This window comes from Macaca thibetana, chromosome 11 (assembly GCF_024542745.1).
Source record: "Macaca thibetana thibetana isolate TM-01 chromosome 11, ASM2454274v1, whole genome shotgun sequence".
Lineage (NCBI taxonomy): Eukaryota > Metazoa > Chordata > Mammalia > Primates > Cercopithecidae > Macaca > Macaca thibetana.
This window is the reverse complement of record NC_065588.1, coordinates 36,735,117-36,757,537: the sequence shown is the minus strand read 5'-3', so window position 1 is coordinate 36,757,537 and position 22,421 is coordinate 36,735,117. Positions and strand designations below refer to the sequence as shown.

The 22,421-nt window shown below is 38.2% G+C and overlaps 1 protein-coding gene across 4 annotated transcripts in view; it reads right to left on the bottom strand.

The window, feature by feature from the left end:
• CNTN1 (contactin 1) overlaps positions 1 to 11,260 on the bottom strand; it is a 392,585-nt gene extending 381,325 nt beyond the window's left edge. Inside the window, exon 1 of one of the 4 annotated variants that reach the window (XM_050748442.1) lies at positions 11,094 to 11,260. The gene's annotated coding sequence lies outside the window, so the exon portion shown is untranslated. Of the gene's footprint in view, positions 1 to 10,347; positions 10,636 to 10,928; positions 10,952 to 11,093 lie in introns of those variants that run through there. The other 3 variants (XM_050748438.1, XM_050748441.1, XM_050748440.1) reach the window with 3 other exon arrangements.
• Positions 11,261 to 22,421: the final 11,161 nt, after the last annotated feature.

Here is a 22,421-nt window from a genome sequence, read left to right as displayed (position 1 = left end):
ATCTCTTTAGCACACAGCTATGCTTCATTTATATTATTTTTTCAGTAATAATTTGATTTGGAAATATAAAATCCAAAGGTATTTGAAAGACTGATAATAGTAGTAGGGAGAATATGCAAAAGCAGACATTCTTATTCATATTTCTAGGATTATATATAAATCACTATAGTCTTTAAAGGGCAACTTGGAAATACCAATAATCTGTAAATATAAATAATATATATATAATATAATATATGCATTATATAATATAATATATAATAATCTGTAAAAAAATATACATATATATATATATATACACACACCTTTTGACTAGCAAGAAATATCTTAGAAAAATATTCCCAGGAATATACAAAACTACACGCAGAATAATGTTTTTGTAGCACTCTTTTAAAACACATTGGAAACATTACCCAAAGTTCCAACAATGAGACAAATAAATTGTGTTTTACGCAAAGGGATACTATGCAAGTACTGAAAAGAATGTGTTGGCACTGTAACATGTGGAAAGAAAAAGTTGTCCAAAATAAAAGGAAGTGGCAGAACACCATATATAGTATAATTCAATTTTGGGCCGGGCACAGTGACTCACACCTGTATTTCCAGCAGTGTGGGAGGCCAAGGCGGGTGGATCACCTGAGGTCAAGAGTTGGTGACCAGCCTGGCCAACACGGTGAAAACACGCCTCTATTAAAAATACAAAGAATTAGCTGAGTGTGGTGGCAGGCTCTTGTTATCCCAGCTACTCAGGAAGCTGAAGCAGGATAATCACCTGAACCTGCGAGGTGGAGGTTGTGGTGAGCCGAGATCGCACCATTGCACTCCAGCCTGGGCAACAAGAGTGAAACTCCGTCTCAAAGAGAAAAAAGAAAAACAATGTCTAACAAATTTGAAAACATGCATAGGAGAACTATCAGTAATAACACAAAACGGGAAACAACTCAGGTATTCAACAACAGAATAAATATGTATATTTTGGGGGCATTCATTCAATGGAATTCTACAGTACAATGAAAATAAATTATTGCTACATGCAAGAATATTGACACAGCTCACAAAAAATTTTGAACAAAAGGAATCTGGGCCAGGCATGATGGCTTATGCCTGTAATCCCAGTACTTTGGGAGGCTGAGCAGGGAGGATCATTTGAGGCCAGGAGTCTGAGAACAGACTGGGCAACAAAGCAAGACCCTGTCTCTGGGGGAAAAAAAAAAATCTGATACAAAAATGCATACTTCATGATTCCACTTATATAAATTTCGAAAACAGACAGAACTATTCTACAGTCTTATTAGTCAGAAGCTACCTTTGGATAAGAGTAAGGCGATAGTGATTAAGTGGGGCTGGAAGAGGGGTACCTGGGTGCTGACAAAATTCTTTCTTCTGAGTTGAGTGTTGATTTCATAGGTATGAATACTTTGTCATAGCTCATTGAGCCAAATGTTTTCTGTATTTCTGCTATTCTTTAATTAAAAAGGGAAGAGGAAAGAATGTAATAACACAGTGTTTTACTGAAAATTGATGTCTTAGGTTCATTACCACTCAACTTGTGCATAAACCAAAATTTGAAAATAACATTTTTCGAGAAAGCAGGTTAATTTTCAAATAATCTGAAAGTTGTTATGCTCTCCAAAATAATATAAATAGACCAAAAGAAAAATAAAGTCAATCCATTAGGCATTTACAAATATTTTAAATTAAATTACACTGCATTTAATGTATAAAAATAATTTACAAAGGAAAGTTTTATCTGATATAAAATTCTGTCACAGTAAACAGCTTGAGTTTCAAGCTAGAATATCATAAATATTGTTCATAATATTCATCTCATCTGTTACAGTTAGCAAATCTGTACTTTTAGTAACCATGACAATTAAATACTATCAGATTAGAAGCCTTAGGAGAGAATTACTGTTTATCATTTGAGATGTTAGAAAGCAAAATTAGGGCAGAAATGCATAAAAACTTCTGGTGCTTGCGTCAAAATTCTAATGATTGGCCCATTAGAGGCATATTTAAATGACACATTGTAATGGTCCAATTCATGCTTGGGAATCTGCACCATGTAAATTACTGTCGTGAAAGATATTAATAAGATATTCATAAATAAAACATATGCAAATTTAGAATGATTTAATTCCTTGTATTAATACTAAATTTATTTAAGGGTCCAGGGATAGATTCGGGTCACTTAGAATAGCAGAGTTTTAAACTGTGACTCACAAAATACTAAAACCAGCTCTCATGAGCCCTGGGTTGGTGCTGAATAACACAGTAATTTAAAAACTCGGGCTTCAGAGTCAGACAATCTGGGTGTGAATTCTAGCCTCTGCATGCATTAACTTTTTAATAACTAACTTTCCTGATCTGCAAAATTGGAATAATACACTTTAAAAAACCTTTTCACTGGTTTTGAAAAGTGTTAAGATGGTCATGTGCAACACATTTTTTTAAATGCCCAACACAGATGAGTGCTCAATAAGTGATTGTTAATAACTGAGGTACAATTATAGAGAAGACATTTGCACAAGTCAAATTTGAAAAATCAATCTTATATCTCGGTGTTTATAATTTTCAAACTAGGATAGATCACCATTCTAACTAACTACCCATCTATTTTTCATAAATTTCTTTCTCAACGCTTGCACTATTTCCTAAAAAACGCATTTGACCCCTCTGGTTCTCCAAGATTACACTGAATATATGCTAAGCCAAAAACTGAAGACTAAAGTTGAACATTGTCTACTAAATTAAGAAAATCCAGAATTTTTTTTTTTTTTTTTTTTGAGACGGAGTCTCACCGTCGCCTAGGCTGGAGTGCAATGGTGCAATCTCAGCTCCCTGCAACCTCCGCCTCCCAGGTTCAAAAGATTCTCCTGCCTCAGCCTCCTGAGTAGCTGGGATTACAGGCATGCGCCACCACGCGCAGCTAATTTTTGTATTTTTAGTAGAGATGGGGTTTCACCATGTTGGCCAGGCTGGTCTCAAACTCCTGACCTCGTGATCTGCCCATCTCGTCCTCCCAAAGTGCTGGGATTACAGGCATGAGCCACCATGCCTGGCTGAAAAAAAAATTTTAATAACTCAAGTTAAAAAAAAAAAAAAAAGTAAGGGAAAGAGCATTGTACTTGTCACCTAACATAAAAAGACACGTACTTCAAAACAAACAAACTGAAAAGGGTAATATGGTGGGTGGGTGTGTGTGTGTGTGTGTGTGTGTGTGTGTGTGTTAAAAATGAGCAAGTAACTATAAGACTTAAAGATATGTCTAAAGCAAAATGTTCTGTCAGGTGGTTTCTTCTCAGATTACTAAAAATCAAAGCAAAAACCCTATATAGGTATAATGTAATACATTTTTACTACATTGCTCAGGACTTTAAGGGGATTATTATTATCAAGATTGTTGTCCTTAACCTAGACAAAATGATGCCAGTCATCTCTCAGTGAAATGTTCTGGGCCAAGCATAACACATAGGACACTCAACTATGAGCCAGATCATCTTACTTTTCCAGATTTACCACTAACGTGTAACCTTCGGCAAATTACTTACTTCTCTGAGCTTATTTTTTTTATCTATAAATGTGGATAACCATGACGTTGAATCTAATTTTCAAGACTGTTATGAAGGATCAAATAAGGCTACGCATGTGACCATACTTTGTAATCTGCCAAAGATGACACCAATGGAAGACCTTCTATTAAATAAAGAAAAGTGAAATTAACTTTGCCGTTATTTAATTCCTACACAGCTAAATTTATACATCTACATTATCCATGTAACTATACATTCCTCTTTCCTTTTAAAATGCAAAATTATTTAAAAGATATTTATTGACTGATTTAGCAATTTGGAATTATTAGCTGTCTTAGGCATGCTTTTCATTATAAAATTCCTCATTAAAAAATAAAATCTCTCTTATTTATCCTGTATAAATCAACAAAACCAGGAAGTTAATTTTTGAAATATTGTGAAGATTGATATAATTTTTAGTTTTTATTGATTGGTTTCCAGGGTAAAGATATGAATCTTTCATTTGTTGAAATCCTAAAAACTAATTTAGTCTTAACCTTCTTTTATTCATTTCTTCAGAAAATGTTTATTAAGTTTCAACTATATGTCAGGTCCTCTATCAGACACAAAGAAAAATAACGTATGGCCTCTATCCCCCAGGACTTACAGTGGGGGCAAGAGACAAGTAAACAATCAGTACAAGGTAGTATGGTAAGTGACATGGCAAGGATATCCACAGGTCACTATGGGAGTCAAAATTTAAGACTGAGAATTCAGGGAAGTCCTCCAAGAAATGGTAGCACCTGATCCAAGGCATGAAAAGGTTAGGTCAGTTAAAAAGCAGACAAGAAAACAGGTTATTTATGGGAGACAATAGAACATAGGGAACATGGGAGGGTGTTGGGAGAAAAGAGAAAACAAGATGCATTAGGAGAAGGCAAACAGTTCAGTTGATTGACATTGTGGGAGACTGGAGATGGGAGAAATTTGATTAATGAGAAAATGAATCTAGAGAAGTTACCAGGTACCATTTAATAAAGGACTTTAGGTGCAATGCAAAAGACTTCAGACATCTTATTAATACAACAAAAGGGGAACTTAAAAAACTTTCAGCAGAGGAAGCATACGATGAGATTGACTTTAGAAAGACAACTGTGGTTATGACATATAGAATGTACTCAGGAGAAGGCGGCTATGAGAGAGGAGAATGAAATAGGGACTTCAAACTCTGAATATCTGTTTTTTACACAGAAAACAAAGTTGTAAAAAAATTTAAGTGGCTGGCCTCATGGCCGGGCGCGGTGGTTAACGCCTGTAATCCCAGCACTTTCGGAGGCTGAGGCGGGAGGATCATGAGGTTAGGGGATCGATACCATCCTGGCTAACACGCTGAAACCCCATCTCTACTTAAAAAAAAAAAAAAAAACACAAAAACTTAGCCAGGCATGGTGGCGGGCACCTGTAGTCCCAGCTATTCAGGAGGCTGAGGCAGGAGAATGGCGTGAACCCGGGAGGCAGAGCTTGCAGTGAGCCGAGATCATGCTACTGCACTCCAGCCTGGGCAACACAGCGAGACTCCGCCTCAAAAAAAAAAAAAAAAAAAAAAACATTAAGTGGCCAGCCTCAAAGCACACTGCTAGTAACTGACTGAGCTAGGTTTCATGCAAAGCTCTGCATAACTCTTAACACCTATGCACTGAAGAACCGGGCAAACTGCCTCTCATAATAGAAACTAATGCAACCAGCACTAAGCATTTAGAGTGGTAACAAAACAGGGAAGGAAAAGCAATGACATGCTCAGGTCTACACCATCAAAATCAAGTACAGGGGTGAACAATTATCTAGTGAATTAAGGACCATCTGGATAATCCTGGCAGAAGCAGATTTAGTGCCTGAGTCATTCAGATAATTGTGCAAACAAAGTGCCCTGCTCTGGCTGAGTAACCTGGCCATTAATATCTTCCATAGTGCATTCTGCCCTGTGGCTCTTTTGAAATGGACAATAGTAGCTCAGAAAGAATTAAGGTACTATTCACTTCATGGGGAGCTGCCTAAAGAATAATGGAATCTTAATAGACTGAGTGAATTTTATGTGTCCCCAGGAGCCATTTCGCACTGGGATATACATATGATATACATAAGCCAGATTCTGCTTCAAAGGAGGAAAGAAGTTCAGCAATAGCACCATCATATGTTGTTTTTATATTCAATTCTCCGTTAAGTGGCAGAAAGTTTTCTGAACCTGAAAGCTACAAAGAGACACTACTGCAAATAGATTTATAAACTACAGTAAGGCTATACATTTCTCTGTGTTAGAAAGCATTTTTTAAAATGCAAAGAACAAGGTGAGGAAAATTTTTGCAGCATACCACAGATTTCCTATTACATGAGAAAATATGAACACTCCAATAGTCAAATGAAATTCACAAATTAAGAAATACAAAGAACCAATAAATATAATAACATTTTTTAACTTATCCAAAATCATATGAACCATAACTCAGCAGAAAACTAGATGCATAATTTATACTGTCAAAATGATCCCAATTTTAAAAAATAGTACCAAGTGTTAATGAGAGTATGGCCAAACTGGTACAACCACTGGTAGAGTATAAATCTGTGCTTACATTTTGGGGGAAGCAATTTGCCAGTAAGTGTTACAAAGCTAAAAATATTCACACTTTTGCCTGGGTAACTTCTAAGAAGCTGTCATAAAGAAATGGTCAGAAATGCAAATATTAATATATATAAAGGTTCATTTTCATGACTGTGCAAAACTGAAAAACAATCTAAAGATCTATTATAGAATATTGGCAGCCAAAAAAAAAAAAAAAAGAAAAACATGGCTAGTAAGAATATTAAATGAAATGAATAAATGTTTATGGTATATTAAGTTTAAAAAGCTAACAAAAGTGAATGTTCACTGTAAACTCAAATCCATAATTGAAAAATACTTATTTATATTAATAGAAATAAGACTGGAAGATTGAAATAGGATCTCTTTGTTTTGTGGAATTTGGTGGATTTTTCTTTATTCCCAGTATTTCTTTAATGATTCTAGATGTCCTTATAATAATAAAGTACTATTTTCAATGTGATATTAAATAGACTTTTGAATATAACTTTACACAGTAGGTCATTCATATTATTGAAGTGAAATAATGCCCCATCCTCCTGCTGCTACATTTCCAAGGTCACACAACTAATCAGTCCTATTGTCAGGAGTTGAACCTGAGTCTCCGGCTCCAAAGTCAGTGCTCTTTAAGATTTGAACTAAAGTACAGTGAAATTTTCAAAGGAAAATAGAAGCATTAATGAAAATTGAAAGCACATTATACCAATAATACATGGCATCTTAGATTAAAGCAGATAGACTTATATATTGGAAGATTTGATAATATGCCTACTGCACTCATCCAGGCATGGAATGCCAGATGAAACTAGTGCTGGAATAAGCAGAGAAAGATACAAATTAGAGTTGAAAATAAAAATGAATTAATTACTGACTATATGGTGAACACTTGGCCTAGAGGAAAGAAAGTCATAAAAAGTAACTAACTGGCTGGACGCGGTGGCTGACGCCTGTAATCCCAGCACTTTGGGAGGCCGAGGCAGGCGGATCATGAGGTCAAGAGATCGAGACCATCCTGGTGAACACAGGGAAACCCCGTCTCTACTAAAAATACAAAAAAATTAGCTGGGCGTGGTGGCGGGCACCTGTAGTCCCAGCTTCTCGGGAGGCTGAGGCAGGAGAATGGCATGAACCAGGGAGGTGAGGGAGCTTGCAGTGAGCCGAGATCGCGCCACTGCACTCCAGCCTGGGTGACAGAGAGAGACTCGATCTCAAAAAAAAAAAAAAAAAAAAAAAAGCCTGTAAAGTTGTAGTCTCCATTGATAAAAGCCAGTTTATGAATGATGCCTATCCATGGGGAAAAACGAAAACCAGTTTTCATCTTGTACATTACAATTGCTATAAACAGCACTTCTATTATTAATAGCTATGCTTTATGAGTAACTACCATGGGCCAAACCCTATTTTGAATGTTTAACATGCATTATCTCACTTAATATTTTAAAAATCACAAAATCCTCTCATGTAAATGCTATGATAATCCACAATTGACTTGCTGATATTCGCTTAACTGCATCGTGATACCTAAATATTAACACCTGCAGGCTTCCTCCCAAAGCCTGTGCTCTTAGCCAGTAGGATAAGTGTAAAGGAAATGGCTAATGGGAGGAAGATTAGGAATGGAAATGCAGAAGGAGAACTTTATTTTCAGTAAGATAAATTGTCATCAATTTGGGGTATTTGCTTGAAAGCTAGAAGTAGAAAGAGAAGATAAGAGAGAGACAAAGAAAGGAAAGTTAGAAAAATTAAGAAAAAAGTATGGTATCAGAGCATTGTAGTGTCAAGGAGCAAAATTTCAAGAACAAGATGGACAATATGGAAAATAGAAGGTCAGAAGAGAACGATGAATAATACACCAATAAAAAAGAAAACAAACATTGGAATTGAGGAGGAGGAGCTTACTGGTGAGTTAGAATAGGTTGTGAGATGTGATAGAAACCATGGCCAATTTGCATGTAGAAATAGATGGAAATTGAAGGATTGGTTGATGTTTTTGAAATAAGGCAATTACAGAGCATATTTTGTATACCGAAATATAAATTGTCTATTTCAGCTCTTTCTAGTTGGTCTCAAGGGACACAAGATACAAGAGAATACATAGAACCAGTACATAGTCAAAACCCCTACTGGAAAACTGAATAATTCTATGGAAGGATATAGAAACACTTTATGTCATCCATTACTCCTCATGGAGAGGATAGTTTCCTCCCAATACACAGCCTTCTACCAAAAAATTATCCCCAAATCATTGCAGCACCCATCTTGCTTCTTAGGATGATGCTTCCTGAACAAGAATCTTTAAGGCTACTTATAATAGGACTGTGTTCAATGTGGTGGGGTATACAAAAAGATTATAAGCATAGTCTTTTTCTGCAAAGTACTTCCTAATTAGAAAACGAATCAGACATACAAATGAGGATTAAGCAACAAAATAAGACTAAGCATGATTAAGTTTCCAAGTGAAAATAGTCTACTAGAGATTCTGAAGAGGAGTGATCGTTTTGTTAGAACACTGAATTTTAAAATGCATTTAGTTGATACATACCAATGTATCAACCAATGTACAATAAAATAATTATGTATTGTTATAATTACCAGTAGTAGCTCTATTTATTAATGACCCACTATGTGCCCATCCCCATGATAGAAACATGCATACTTTTTTATGACCCTCATAGCAACCTGAAAATTCAATGCTATAAAATTCCTTTTGAAGACAAGGAAACAGATTCTCAGAGTTTAATTAACTTGCTCCAAATCAGATCATTAGGAAGTTGCAGAGCAAAATTAAAAGCCAGCTCGCACTGCCTGTGATGATAACTTGGTAGATTAAATCATTTATCTTCAAAATGACTTGGCAAGTTAGAATTTTGTTCTTAAAATACAGAATTAATTTTTGTAGGGATACATGTCAGGCTAGAACTGAATAAACTTGGTTTATATTGTTTCTGGTATCAACATTGACCACATTTTGTTACCAGGACCAAAAATCCTGGGAAGCTAAAAAGTATTCTATTTGAGGGGAAACTGCTATGCAGTATAATTACACAGCAGGTTGTTGGAATATCAAGTTTTCAGAAGACTTTAAACCAATCACTTGTGTCCTCTGAATCTTAGTTTCTTCATCCGTGAAAATGGAAAGGTTGTCATCAGGAATAAATAATTTCGGGGAATGGCAAAGATAAATGCACATACATCAATCTATAAAAGAAAGTCCACGTAGTACAAATAGATGTGATATGAAAAAGCAGTACAAATTTAAATATCAGGTCCACAAGTAAAATCTGTACAAAGAAATACATCAAATCTACACCCGCAAGGGTTCTAACAGTTCCTTAGTCTTGGAAAGTGGGTGGATCCATTCCCAGTTCCCCAAATGCTGTTAGATATAAGTTATCACTCAAATAAATTTACTACCAAATAACCAAACCACTATGCCGAGTCTAATAAAATATCCCAGATACGGCATGTATTAATTTGATTTGTGTTACACTTCGGGCTGGTAAGGTTCATATGTACACTTAGAAAACTGAAAAAATGCAGCGAAATGGATGAAGATCATCTGGGCACTCTAAGAATGTTTTCAAAATACTGAAATATTGAAAACATGAAATATGACATATTGAAAACATGAAATATGAAATATTGATCTTTACGTGAGTTACAAAAACATTATTTCACGCAGGCTTTCAGCAGTCTGAATGCTTCTCCGGCTTTTCCCCCAATGGAGAATTGGATTCCCTTTTGCCCCTCCCACTCAGTGCTTCCAGATTGCTTGAGAAGGCCAAGGCAGCAGGCTCAGCAGCAGGGAAGCCGGGCTGGGTATGCAGGAGCTATATATAGCTCCACCTTGGAGATGTGCACACATAAGCACACGTACGAATACCCATGCCCAGTCTGGCATGAAAATAAATAAATAAATAAGGAAAGGTCACAGCTATCCCCTCTTCCTCCTTCTCATCATCCCAATTTTTCAGGAATTTTCAAAGCAGGGTGTCATCAGTCCCAGAGGGTGATGCCGCGTCGGATTTCTCTGCAATTCTTCTGCCTACTGCTCCCAGCAATCTGACTCCTGCAGGAACCGGCACTAGGCCAACACCTACTACCCAGATGCGGTCACCTAGGGAGGCAGCCTCGCAGCCGCTCGGAGCTCATCCGGGCACAATCACTTGACTCCCTGGGAATCCCTGAAGCCAAACCCACCTTTCAGAAACTAGGTGTGAAGGTGGTTCCCATAGACAGCGCCAGGCTAGGAGGGAAGGGGCAGTGGCTCCGCGGTCTCTCCCTCCCGCCTGCGGCAGATCCTGGAGAAGGGCCGGTGCCTTCTCAACGGAGATGTGATTAATCGGAACGTGCCCTTCGAGTTGCAGGGATTGTTCCCCACCCCCATCTCCTGAAGGGAGCTAGATCTTAACAGAGGGGCCAGGGGACAAACAAGTCCCTTCTTCCCCTCTCTGCAACCGCTCCCAGGTTTTCGGGGATGCGCTAGCCAGGCGCCCAGGTGGGATGGGGAAGATCAGCAGGTGCGGGCCGGCGTCGGGAGCGAAAGATCTGCGCGCCCCGGGCTGCCGACCTCTCTGCTTCCCCACCCCTCCCCTGCCGAGGCGATATGGCATCCCTGGGGCGAGTTCCCGGCGCTGGCGGCGGTGGCAGCCTCCGAGAGGAAAGTTAACGAGACACAGACCCCAGGCTCGGAGCCCTCTCCTAGGGCACTGCCGTCCTGCCCTGTCCGGCACCCCAGGTCTCCGGCATCCCGCACCCCTGCTTCCCCGCACCCCAGCTACCTCCGCCCCAGTCCTTCCAGCGCCGTACTTCACGGCGAGAGCTGCAGCGTCCACAGGAGATGTGGGGGTGACGAGGGCGGGGCGGGGCTGGGGGAAGGGAAGCAACAGCATGGAAATGCGCATTCTTTATTTTATCTGCAAAGAAGGAAAAGTCCGGCTTCCTACCTGTTCCCTGCTCCTGCTCGCCTCGGTGCGGCACAGCTGGACCATACCCTACAGGTTTCCCACTTCCGCGGCAAACACCTGGGAGCGCATCTCCCCACCCGCGCCCCTCCTCGCCTCGGCGGAGCCCACCCTGGCTACTTGACAGCAGAAGCCCGGCCTTTTAGGGCGGTTATTGGGGCAGCGGGGAAAGTGGGGCGGGGACCGCATGGAAACCCGTGTCTCTGATTGGACAACAGGGATATCACTCTCACCCCCAGGACCAGCGCAGGCTGCAGACTTGGGTAGCTGCTAAACCCAACTGCAAAGGTTCTCTGCAGTGCCTGAAACCCAAACCTGCTGCTACCGAATCAAGGCTCCTTCGCTGGGGAGAAACTGGTTTGATGACTTGCCATTTGAGGCCCCAAGAGGGAGGGATGGGCCAGGCATAACTAGACACCCAGCACTTTCCTGAGCTTCCCTGAAGGGACCATCTGCTCGGGGAGATTTGTCAGGCGAAAATATCAGGGCAGCGCCTCATAGAGAAGAATGAGCTTCGATTGGGAAATAATAAGATACTTATGTGGGACAAAATACACACACACACATGCACACAGGAAAATAAAACGATGTGAGGATTCTTTTTTAAGTTTCCATTTTTGCCCAGATGTAACATGACAGTTTTTCTTGAGAAAAGACTGAATTGCTTAGCCTGTAATGCAGAAGACCCCCAAATATCCCCTGGTAAAAACAGTGTTTTAAATAGGGAAGCACTGCATGCATAATAACCTCTCAAGAAAGTGTAAAAGAAATTAAGGTCAAACTGCATGAGAGATTTGCTTTGGGGCAGTTCAGTTGGTGGCAAAAGTCTTAAAATAATCACCATCAGACTGATTGATAACCAATCTGTTGCTTTTCTACTGATATTGGTTCATCATTTCTTTGGTACTCAAACACTGAGAGGATGTTTATGCCCCCCAAACCTAGGTGATCCCAAGCCTGTCTTTTATGTGAAGGGGACAGGGTAGAATAACTTTGTGTTCAAATGCCATCTCCGACATTTATTCAGGTGGAATCTGGAAATTACGGAATTCAAAAGACTCCTTAAATGAAGGAACATGCTAGAACTACCACAAGTAAAACTGGGGGTCTAAAGTGTCTTAGTATATAGTACCATGTGAGGAATCAAGTTGCCTTCTGCCTGCAAATAGCCACATTCTTCTTCTATCTAAATTAAGTAGCCATCTTAAGTGCTGAGCTTAAGACACAACTCTCATTCTCAAAGAGCTTATGATAGGCCTGGGACACTGGACAACTGTTAGAAGATGACATTGCTATTAATAAATGTAGACTCTCTACTTAGTGGCTATGGTTGTTATTACTATCATCAGGTAAGGCTTTTCATAATGTTTTCTTCATAATACTGAAGGAATCTGATTAACGCATTTGAAGGTGGGGGCCAGGCAAGGTGGCTCACGCCTGTAATCCCAGCACTTTGGGAGGCCAAAGCAGGCGGATAACGAAGTCAGGAGATCGCGACCAGCCTGGCTAACACGGTGAAACCCCGTCTGTACTGGAAAAAAAAAAAAATTAGCCTGGCGTAGTGGTGGGCGCCTGTAGTCCCAGCTACTCGGGAGGCTGAGGCAGGAGAATGGCGTGAACCCGGGAGGCGGAGCTTGCAGTGAGCCGAGAGTGTGCCACTGCACTCCAGCCTGGGTGACAGAGCGAGACTCCATCTCAAAAGATATAAAATAAAATAAAATAATAAAATAAAATAAAGCATTTGAAGGTACAGAGGGACCCTAGATAAAATTTACAGTGAACAAATAGATATGATTTGTATGGTGACAACCATTTTAACACTGAATGGAAATGACTAAATATGCTTTGGCAAATTTCAGAAGCCCTGTGTCATTTCTTACACAATACTCCTATTAGTCATGCACCTTTGTCCCAGGTACTCACACCAGTTATTCCATTGAATTGGCCAAATCATTCAGGAATTACTGAGCACTTTTTCAGTGCCATATCCTGTGTTAGGTGCTACAGAACTAAAGCAGAATAGTATATTGAACACGTTAAAGATGATTTCAGTAAGCAATTACAATGGCAATATTTCTTAGGAATGTGTGTTTGCAACACGAACATCTTTTGATTCCTAAGCATAAATTATTTTGAGTCAAAATGAGCTTCAACATACTCTCTTCTAGAGGTAATCGGAGGAGAAGAAAAAGTATCAAAGAAAATACCTAAATATTGAAGATGACACTATAATTGAAATAGGTAATAAAAAGAAAACTAAAGAAATCTCTGCTATTTGCATTCTTTCATTGCTTCACTCATTCATTCCTTCAGCAACTATTACTATTATAAGTATAATGATGAATAAAATAGACAAGATCTCATGGAACACATTCTTTATTATTCAAGCAGACAATGTTACTTTGTGCATTTACTGTGATCTAATTAGCAGCTTTGTGTGTACATGCACACACAACTCTAGAACAGTATTAGGATAATTTCTCTCTGGATCAGGCATCTCACACATTTTCAAGTAAAACAGAGCGTTTTCAGGTTATTGCTTATTATCTCAAAGAGAAAAACCTGTGAATACAAATGAATCTATCGAAGGTATCTGCTACAGAACATTTTAGATTTTCAAATCACTTTCAGATACAATCTCCTTCTGTGTTCTAAAATAAGCAGGAGAGTCATCATTAGTCGCATTTCACAATGAGGAAATTGAGTAACCAAAGAGAAATGTGGTCCTTCAAAAACAAAGGTAATACAATATTATAGGTGTGTATATAATGTTTGGCATATTGCAGACATCTAATATGTATTTGTTGACAAATATATGGTTTATAAAACATGAAAGTTTGAAGGATCTTAGAAATTATTGAATTACTTGTAATGCCAGCACTTTGGGAGGCCAAGGTAGGTAGATTACCAGAGGTTGGGAGTTCGAGACCAGCCTGACCAACATGAAGAAACCCTTTCTCTACTAAAAATACAAAATTAGCCGGGCCTGGTGGTGCATGCCTGTGATCCCAGCTACTCAGGAGGCTGTGGCAGGAGAATCACTTGAACCTGGGAGGCGGAGGTTGCGGTGAGCCGAGATTGTGCCATTGCACTCCAGCCTGGGCAGCAAAAAGAGCAAAATTCTGTCTCAAAAAAAAAAGAAGATGAAGAAGAAGAAGAAAGAAGAGGAAAAGGAATAGGAGAAGGAGAAGGTGAAGGTGAAGGAGAAGGTGAAGGAGAAGGAGAAGGTGAAGGAGAAGGAGAAGAAGACGAGGAGGAGGAGGAGGAGGAGGAGGAGGAAAGAAAGAAATTATTGAATTCCACTCATTATTCTGTGAGAGAGGGACAGAATTTGCTTAAGGTCTTGTGAGTAGTTAGGGGAAAGCTGCAGCTAGACCCCAGGTCTTAAGACTCTTCATTCATTACTTTTTCTACCACATGAACAATAAGTGTTTTGGTATTTCTTTCAGCAGAGTTCCTTCCCTTTTTCCTCCCTGTATCATCTAGCCTTTTGATGTTTTCAGTACTGATCCAATTGATGTACTCATCTTCCAGCATCTATATAAATATGTGAAAGTATGCCACTTTAACTATAAATTCAGTTCAGATTCAACTTGCTTGTAAGTTTGAGATCTGCTTCATGAGTATGGGATCAGAGTTATCAGGACTGGTGTTGAGGTATGAAGAAAGCTGTTGGAAAATAGATGGCCAGCTGGCACTTCTGCCCCTAAAATTAGGAAGAAAGGAATTACAGAAACGGTAGTGTGAATCTTTCCAATCTGGCAGTCTGGTATAGAACCTGTCTACAGATCTGCAAAAGAAACAGTAGGACAATTTTGCCATGTGCCCTGGATGGCTCTGACTCCCTAGTAACTTACAGAGTTCCATAGTATAATTTATTGACCATTGCTTTGCTAAACTGCTTTTTGCCTTATTATTGAATTATCCTGTCTTCCCCTCCTTTTTGCACCCTGTACTGGCCCTCCTTCTTCAAACATTCCAATTTCCTCCAACTAGTGATTAAACCTCAGTGAGGGGAAAGGAAACTACAGCAACAGTGCAGCTTTCCACAGCATGTACTCCCTTTCTTTCTCCTCTGCTCCGCCCACCATTTCCTCACTTCTCCAGCCTTCCCAGAACAGTTTCTAACATACCTGATATGGCAAAAAAGAGGGAGAGCAAGGAAAATTGGGCTTTTCCAATTAATATTTTAAGCTGCAATTACCACAGCAGAAAGGTAACCAAGGTTCTGCCTATTGATTTAAAGAAAGTCATGCTAAACCCAGTCTGCAGCATCTCAGAGATCACATCAGCCCACTGACCTAGCTTTTACATAGCCAACTGGGAATGTAAGCAAACTGCACCAAGCATGCGTGCGTGCGCACACACACACACACACACACATACACACACTATCAGTGCCACGTGGTGGGGACACCAGGCCGGGAAAATAGTTTTTTAATACAAAATATTGGATATATATTCAACAGCAGCAACTTGCTACTCATGCACAGCCACTGTAATCTTTTAGGGATTAAGAGTAATATTAAAACCTCTTAGCTTTGGCAGTAACTGCTATGCACCAAAAGATCAAATTTACAGAAAGGACACATGCTAATATTGCAAGGATATCCTTCACATCTATTGTTTCACAATGGAGTTCACTAATTTATCTTTCGTGTTGCCCCATGTGTGTAATAGGAATCAGTGTATAATGTAATAAAAGGACATGTTACTCCTTAGTTCATAGCCAATGTGTCCTCAAATTCTTTCAACTCATACAACTCATGGGGAGTGGACAATGCTCAATTCGGTTATTTAAATTGTAGCTTTACTCTCCTTATTCATGGAATGTCAGCAGCCAGATATTATTAGTGAACTCCCACTCTCAACCTTAATTAATATGCCCTTTCCTTTCATTACCAACTCTCATTATAGACACTGAAAATCCTATTTTCTGAATAGCTCTTTGAAATAATGGATACCTTCACCCTCTGAAGTGGATAAAAGATTGGACATTAGAAGACCTTTTATTTTGTCTGTTTTGTGCTACTATGACAGAATACCTGAGATTGGGTAATTTAGGAAGAACAGAAATTAATTTCCTCACAATTCTGGAGGCTGGAAAGATCAAAGGGCTGACATCTGGTGGGGGATTTCTGCTGCATCATCCCATGGTAGAGAGAGAAAAGGACGGGGAGGGAAGGGAGGGAAGAAGGCCCAACTTATTCTTTTATAAATCACCCACTCCTGCCATAAGGGCACTAGTTCAGACTTATGAAGTCAGAGCCCTATGATCTAATCATCTCTTAAAGGTCCTACCTCTCAACAGTGTTGCATTGGTATTCAATTTCCAACACATGAACTTTGGGGGATACATTTAAACAACACCACTAATGATCTAGTTTGAATATTTGTCCCCACCCAAATCTCATGTTGAAATGTAATACCTTGTGTTGGAGGTGGAACCTGGTGGGAGGTGTTTGGATCATGGGAGCAGATCCCTCATGAATGACTTGGGCCATCTCGTTAGTGATAAGTGAGCTTTCATACTGAGTTAACACAAGACCTGGTTGTTTACAAATGTGTGGCACTTCTCCCCTCTACTCTGGCCCTCTCTCTTGCTCCTTCTTTTACCAGGTGATGTCCCTGCTCCCCCTTCAGCTTCTGCCATGTTTGTAAACTTCCTGAAGCTTCTCTAGAAGCCAAGTAAATGCCAGCTCCATGTTTCCTGTAAAGCCTGAAGAACAGTGAACCAATTAAACCCCTTTTTTTTATAAATTACCCAGTTTCAAGCATTTCTTTACAGCAATGCAAGAATGGCCTAATACAATATATCAGTGCTTTTATAAAAGGTCATCTACCCAAATATGCATCCCACCCTCACAAAATAATAGAGAGGTGCAAAGGAGAAGGAACAGAGAAGAGAATTTGTCCATTTCATCCAAATGTTCAAACTTATTTTTAATATTTTGAACAAAAATTGTTCACAATATCCCTTATTATATTTAATGTCTATTGGATTTGTAGTTATAATCTAAATTTTATTCCTGATTACTGATAAGTTGTCAGCTTTTTTCTTGTCTGTTTTTCACAGTGTTCAGAAATTTTGTTAATCATTTCAAATATCAATTTGGCTTTGTTATTTTTCTCTAATGTATATTTGGTTTTAATTTTATGTATTTCAGCTCTTATCTCTATTATTTCCTTCCTTCTTTTCTACTTAGTTTGGATTTGGTATTCTTTTTCTTTTTCTTGGGATGGAAACATACATCATTGACTTTTTACCCTCTCTCTTTTTAAATATTTGCTTTTAAGGCTATAATATTTTCTCTAAGTAGTGCTTTAGTATATCTGAAACATTTTAATATATTTTTTAGCATGTGGTTCAAATATTTTTTAATCTTTGTTTTTCTTTTGTGATTCAGAGATTATTTAAAAGTCCATTGTTTTATATATAGTCATTTAAGGTTTTTAATTTATCTTTTTGTTTTAGAATTTTAAATTTCTTTTGTCAGAAAAAAATGCTTTAAAAGGATTGCAATCTATGCTGATTTGTTGAGACTTTGTTTATAAACCAAAACATGATTTTTTTTTTTTGTAAATGCCCTGTGTACTCTTAAAAATAAACATGCAGGCCCAGCTTTCAGTAATAGAGGAGTAACTACTGTTGACCATATACCCTATAGATAAAAACTATAAACTCTGGGAAAAAGAGAAGAACACCTACTTGAGGGCACAGTAGAATAGTCCAAAGCAGTTAGAAACTGAAGAAGTGAATATCTGTGGGAAAAGGAAATGACAGAATGCAGCTTCCTATTTCATCTAGTTTTTGGTCTTGAATACAGAAACTGGCTGATTCCAAACAGGATGGCTAACTCTGAAACAACAATAAAGGCACACTTTTTCTGTCTTGAAGAAATAGTGGACAGAACTCTAGATGACAACAGAATAAAGTAAGAAACACAGGCGAATCTTAGAAAAAGAGAGTCCCCAGTTCAGAATATAAACTCTATCCAAATCTTAAACTGACTCTTAAACTCTGTGAACACAGGGCAAATTCGAAGCAGCCCAAATAAGGTTAAAAAAAAAATGTAACCGGAAAAAGTCTGCACCCTCCTCCCCTAATCCCTGGATCCTGTGAATGTTACCTTATGTGACAGTCTATGTAGTGATTAAGTTAAGGATCTTGAGATGGAGAGATTATCTTGGATTATCCAGCTGAGATCGCCCTAAATGCAATCACATGCATCCTCGTAAGAAGGAGGCAGTGGGAGATTTTACTACGCAGAGCAGAAGGCAATGTGAAGATACCACAGAGAGAGATTTTGGGATGCTGCCCTGGAAGATAAGCAAGTGGTGCAGCCATATGCCAAAGGGTCCCAGCAACCACCAAAAGCTAGAAGAAGCAAGCAACAGAGTCTCCTGCAGAGCTTCTGAAGGGAATACAACCCTGTTAACACTTAAATATTAGCTCAGTGATATTGAGTTGGACTTGTGGGTCTCCAGAACTTGTGGGTCTCCAGAATCGTGAAAGAGTAAGTTTTTGTTATTTTAAGCCATTTCGTTGTTTCAAGTAATAGAGTAAATTTTTATTGTTTAATTGTGGTCACATTTTGTTATAGTAGCCATAAGAAACTAGTACAAGAACTTAGCAGAGATTTCAATAGCTGCTTGTCCAAGGGGATACAGAGTTTGGAGTTGAGTGCAATGAAGTTAACTGTCTCCTAAAACAAACAAACCAAAAAAAAATTAATACTCTTATAAAAAAATACTACATACACACAACAGAATCCAGGATGCATCATCATAGTGTCCCAAGTATACTTTAAAATTTCCTCCTTCACTGTTCTCCCCTTCATCTGCTCTCCTCCAAAAAATAGGAAAATGTGATTCATATTCAAGAGAAAATTCAGATATTATAATCACAGGGCAGGTTTTAAAAACTGCTATTATAACCCTGCGTAAGGCCAAAAAGGAAAATATGTCCATAGTGAATATTTCCCCAATAAAATTTCTGCACACAAATCTTAACTTCCGCTTCCTGGGTAACCCAACATAATGTAATAAATTATATATGCTCATTACAGAAAGTGTGAAAAACTACAAGCCTTAATAGTTGGAATGAAATCCTCCCAAAGACTGACAAATTCCTGTTTCGTATTCGTTTACTAGGCTTTTGTAATTTTGCAAATTTTCTCTGAATTTTCATGGGTGTTCCAATTGAAGGCTGACTAGTTGCAGTAAATACCAGAAGACAGGCTTCTTAAATTCATCCTTCTCTTGTTTCCCTTTTAGCAAGTATCATCTATATATCTTGTATGTCCAACATCCATTTCTCTACAGACTTCCCCTTATTATACAAATACGTTTACATTTTTCTCATGGAAAATGATTCTGACCTTGCATTTCCCTCTAATTACAATAAGAGACCCTGAGAACTAAAAATTTTCCACTGTGATCATCATATGTGGCTCTCACATCAGTTTTCAATTTCCTCCTTTTTTTTTCTTTACCTAGTTCTCTAAGAACTCAAAAGCTCCCTCCCCAAATATCCTTTTTCAGCATGTCTCTCACTATTGATTTTATTTAAAATTGCAGAGCTAGGTTTTGACTTTCTTATCACTTTTTCTCCTCTGTGATATTGCAAATTCTTATGGTTCCAACTTCCTCTTATAAGGTCATCTTTCGATATCCAACTTTGGATATACTCTGCACTGCACATTCATACATCCATTCCTCTAGTAAACATCTTTATCTAGTTGATTCACAATCATGTCAAATTCAAAATGTCCAAAACTAACTGATTACTTCAGTACAATTTACAAAGGAGCATTGTGACAACAGCACCACAATATGAGTAAGAGGAAAAAAAGGAAGTAGAGATGACATTTGGGTGAACACTTAACTATTTTTAAGTAAAAAATGTTTATATTCAGGGAAATAAGGATGTAAGATGGCATTCCTAGTAAGAAAAAAATGTTAAAAATGTATATTGTAAAATATTAAGGCATACTCAAGCATTGATAGGAGTTGATTGTGATTAAATCATAAGTATTAAAAGGATGAAAAATAATTAGAAACTGCAGGAACCTTCTCATTGATCCTCAAGTAAATGAGGAGAACTCCAGTTGCAGGGCCTTTTTACTTTCTGGTTTCTCTCCTGAAATGCTCTTCTGTTTTCTGCATGAAAACATTGTTCAGATTTCTATTAAAATATTACTTTCTCAGTGAGCCCATTCCTAACCATCTCATTTAAAACTCACTTTCACCAATCCCCATCCCAGATCTCTCCACCCCCTTTCCTACTTCCTATTTCTCAATGGCATTTTCCATTACAGTATGTGTTCTGTGTTCATTGGGTTTATTGCCTACCTTGTAGAATATGGTTGCCTACCTCTTCTCTAGAACTTAAGCTTCATAAAGTAAACAGTCCAGTGGGCATGATAGGTATTCAATAAATATGTGTTGTGTATAAAAAAGGAAGAATTAAAGAATTAGGAACACAAACAAAACAGAGCACCCTTAATGCCATTCTTTTTGCTTGACTCTGTCTTCACACCTATTTTTCCTTCACCCAGGACATGATTCCTCCGTCTTCCCCACCTAGACTGTTTTCAACCAGGTGAATTCCTGTTTGCCTGCCAAAATTTTGTTAGAAGTTATTTCTTTCGTTAAACTTTCTCTACCCCTTCATCCCACCCCCAGGCCCAGATATAACCACTTCTACTTCAGTACTTCTACACTTTACACATAAATTTATCATGATACTATAAAATTTTGTTATAGGCATTTATTGGTGTGTTTCTGTTCATTACAAATAAGAGCTCCTTAAACGCAAAGGCTATATTTTGTTTATTGGGTATCCTGGTCAGAACTGAAAAAAAAAATGTTACTTCTGCCTACTTTTGATTATATGTCATTTGAGATGCCTTCAGAAAAAGTGTCATATGAATTAGACATTTGTAAACAAATGAAAATCAACTAGATAGAAAGAGGATAAGAAATAGCATACATGTAGTTTTATAGTGACAACTTACTTTGCTTTCAGTTTCCTTATTCTCGTGTGAAATAGCATAGATTTTTAAGGACCACATCATCAGTTTTTCACTATAGAAAGAGCAGCTGTGTCACTTTTTATCTTCTTGATGTGTTAACTTGATGTTCTCATAACTTTAATTATGAAAATATGGCAAGTCACAGGTTAAAGCACCAAAAATTCTAAATCCACCTAGACAAGTAGAAAGTATGTAGAATTCAAACTTTAGGACTCTGAATTCCGGCTTGTTGTTTCTGAAGAAAATGAGATCTACCATTGTCTTGTTCTGTTGCCATTCCTTTGAGTCTTCAGTAAAATTACGAGGAACATAAAGCACAAATATCTCAAACACACAAGGAAAGCAAGAAGCACAGCTTGAGAAAGTGTTGCCTATTTCCAGTAAATCTAAGCGTTTAGCCACCACTGATTTTTCAATTAAGAAGCTCTACTTAAAAGAAAACTTACTTACACTTTAGGTGGACATAATAATTCCCTTTCTCAGGAAGCTGTACCATTTGGCATTGAAATAAAATTGGATCAAAGCCTGGACTTGCCTCCACCTGGTGGTCTAACTAAAAGGAGTTAACTGATTAGATATAGACACATATATTTGTCGCATATATTGCTGGAAGCTGTCTATTATACCTCTCCAGCGGATCTGAATATCTGAATTTTTCCTATATTGCTATTGCTCTTTACAATCTTATTATTCTACATTAAGTAGGTGGTCCTTATACTATCAAAAGTTCCATTATTGGCTAGCAAATTTCTAGTAAAAACACTAACCTGAGTTAGGCTAGTTACAAAAAGAAAAATACACTATAATGATTTATTTAAACTGTAGTCTTGAAAATGATATGAGATGCTAAAGTTTTTCATGTGTGCCACAATTCTTTGGAAAAGCTATTTGGAAGAGCATAATGGAATTGATAGGAGATGCAGGGTTGTTGGAGCTAGGATTACTCCACCCTGACATGCTCTCTCACTTTTAAAAGTCCTCTCTCATCTAAGTCTTCCGCTATTTAAAACTCTCAAATGGCAAATGGCCGGCCCTACATTATAGTGTTAACGTCCAATTCTTTTTTTATTATGTATGATCTGACCCTTCCCCACTTCTCTGACATCATCTCAAGCCATTCAGCACTTTGCTTACTATGTTGCAGCTGTACTGGCCTTCTTTCTGTTCCTCAAATGTGTCAAACTCAGTTGCTTTTCCTTTTTTTGAAAAGTGGTCTTCTCCTGGTTCTTCATATGACTGGTTATGATTTTTGAACTCTAGTATTAAATAACAC